The sequence below is a fragment of the Orycteropus afer genome, unplaced genomic scaffold (genome assembly GCF_000298275.1).
Source record: "Orycteropus afer afer isolate SDZICR_OR568_19922 unplaced genomic scaffold, OryAfe1.0 scaffold00776, whole genome shotgun sequence".
Taxonomy (NCBI): domain Eukaryota; kingdom Metazoa; phylum Chordata; class Mammalia; order Tubulidentata; family Orycteropodidae; genus Orycteropus; species Orycteropus afer.
This window is the reverse complement of record NW_006922363.1, coordinates 300,735-303,750: the sequence shown is the minus strand read 5'-3', so window position 1 is coordinate 303,750 and position 3,016 is coordinate 300,735. Positions and strand designations below refer to the sequence as shown.

General features: G+C 39.2%; 1 protein-coding gene across 1 annotated transcript in view; it reads left to right on the top strand.

Annotated features, from left to right (window-relative positions):
• Nucleotides 1–3,016, top strand: part of OPHN1 (oligophrenin 1) — a gene marked incomplete at its 3' end in the record, with an annotated part of 597,264 nt that overhangs the window by 426,127 nt on the left and 168,121 nt on the right. The gene's annotated exons all lie outside the window — the stretch shown is intronic.

Sequence of the window (3,016 nt, the reverse complement as noted above, 5' to 3'; positions counted from 1 at the left end):
TTCAAACATGTCTTCTTTTTTCAATCATTATGCTTTTTAAGCATTAAGATAAAAATCTAGACTCTGGGAAACGTCATTAATCCAGAATAGATTGTTGTTTTTGTTGTTGTTGTTTGCCGTCGAGTCGGCCCAGAATAGATTAGGTCCCACATATTCCTATTAGATGACCTTCTACTATAGCATTATCTGAGAGCTTTACATAAGCTCTTTCCAGGCATATTTCTCCTGCAACTAACAAGAAAGAAAGGAATTATTACTGGAAGATGTCCTCTGTCTTAGACAATGTGCTAGTTGCTTACTTTGATGGTGCTTTTTTTTTTTTTTTCCCTAATAACCTGTAGGAGCTCTGATATCTTAGTGCCTAAGGCAGTTGACTGCTAACCTTAAGGCCAGCAGTTCAAACCCACCAGCCACTCCTCAGAAGGAAAGTTGGGCAATCTACTTCTGCCCCAGAAACCCAAGGAGGGGTCGCTATGAATCAGGTCTGACTCTAAGGCACATAACAATAACTATGTATGGTAGATGGTACTATACTCATTTTATAGATGAGGAAATTGAGGTGCACCCACTCACTTCCATTAAATAGTCCCCAAGGTTACATTTCTGACTTGTAAGGCCACTAGTTCTGGGACATCTACTTCACCTACTCCCTATTCCCAAGGGCTGTGGCCTTCTTGAGGTTGCTTGAGTAATATAATAAAGACAGAACAATTTGCTATGCACACTTTGTTAAGTGCATAGTCCATGATGATGGGAGTAGTGGGAGGGATTCCATATCTCTAGCCTAGTTCAAATATGTCAATTTTTTCAAAGGTATTAAAAAAAAGAAAAGAAAAGAAAAAATCTCACTGCCATTGAGTTGATTCCAACTTCTAAGGAGTGGCTTGGTGGGTTTGAACTGCCAGCGTTCTGTTCTGTTAACAGTCAAATGCCTTAGGCATCACACCATCAGAGTTCCCAATGGTATATATAGGTTAAATTTCTGCTTCCATTACGTCTTGCCACGTTCATCCTTTAGAAGCAGTTGGTCCCTTTCAAAATGGGAAAACTGAGCCTGAAAATGTCAGTGGGCTGTACTCCCAATTTGAGGCATTTGTCCTTAAGATTCTTATCCATGGAATATATCAATGTTTTCAGAACAGATCTCCATTCATATTCTAAGCTCTGATTTCACCCTTTATTCCCCTTATTTCCAAAAATGTACTCTAGTAATCATCCCATCTTTCTCTTGTATCTCCATCCTGTCTCATTGAACTTACATAGTCAACATGTAAATATACCCCTCCAATGCATATCTCCTTGACCCATTAACTTAATCACTTGATAAACATTTCCTGAGAGCCTACTAGGTGTCAAGTATGATGCTCGGCATTAGGCATACAGTTCTAAGCAGATATGGTCTCTGAGCTTAAGGAGTTTGTAGTCCAGTGTAAGAGACAGACAAAAGACAGTCATACAAAATCATAACAAACTGTAATAGTTGCTGAAGGGAATGTACAAGATGTTATGAAAGCATATAACAGGCCCTGACCTGTTTTGGTTGGTTGTTTGATAATTAAAGTATGAGTTGGGATCAGCAGGGGAGGGGGATTTCCAGACAGAGCGAAATGCATGTGCAAAGCCCTTGAGTTAGAAGAGAGGAAGGCCCCTTCCAGAAACTAGATAAACTATTATTGGTGGAGAATGGGGTACAGAGAGAGAGGGAGAGGTATGTAGGGGTCAGTTCATACAGGGTCTTTTAGGACCCTTTAGGGATTGGAGGCTGAATTTATCTTAATAAGAATGGAGGATATGTTTAAGGATAGTGTGTGTGTGGAAGGAGTTACATGATGAGTTTTGCATTTTAACAAAAAAAATAATATAGAGGTCATTATCAGAAGGAGGCAAAATTCGTGCAGGTAGAAACCAATTAGCAGTCTGTATTTGGAAAATATGGCCTCAGTGATAGAAATAATGCTGGAGATTGCATGATAGAATTTTGCAAGACCAATGACTTACTCATTACAAATACCTTTTTTGAACAACATAAATGATGGCTATACACATGGACTTCACTGGATGGAATACACAGGATTCAGATTAACTACATCTGTAGGAAGAGACAATGGAGAAGTTCAATATCATCAGCCAAAAAAAGACCAGAAGCTGATTGTGGGACAGACCATCAATTGCTCATATGCAAATTCAAGTTGAAGTTAATTAAAACAAGTCCAGGAGAGCCAAAATATGACCTTGATAATATCCCTTCTGAATTTAGAGACCATCTAAAAAATAGATTTGACACATTGAACACCAATGACTGAAAACCAGAGGAATTATGGGATGACATCAAGAACATCATCCATGAAGAAAGCAGAAGGTCATTTAAAAGACAGGAGAGGAAGAAAAGACCAAAACGGATGTCAGAAGAGACTCTGACTTGGCCTTGAATGGAGAGTAGCTAAAGCAAATTGAATAAATGACAAGATAAAAGAGCTGACTGGAAGATTTCAAAGAGCAGCTTGAGAAGACAAAGTCAATTATTATAATGAAAAGGAGCTCTGGAGGCATAGTGCCTAACACATTTGACTGCTAACCAGAAAGCTGGGAGTTCAAACCCACCAGCCCCTCCTTGGAACGAAGATTGGGCAATCTACTTCTATAGAGATACCACCTCAGAAACCCAAGGAGAGGTCGCTATGAGTTGAATCAACTCAGCGGCAGTGAGTTTGGTTTTTGGTTTGATGCAAAGACCTGGAGTTAGAAAATCGAAAGGGAAGAACATGCTCAGCATTTCTCAAGCTGAAAGAACTGAAGAAAAAATTTTAACCTCTAGTTGCAATATTGAAAGATTCTATGGGCAAAATACTGAATGATGCAGGAAGGAAACATCAGAAGAAGATGGAAGGAATATACAGAGTCACTATACCCAAAAGAAATGGTCTATGTTTATCCATTTCAGGAGGTGGCATATGATGAAGGAAGAAGTTGAGGCTGCACTGAAAGAATTGGTGAAGAACAAGACTCCAGGAATTGA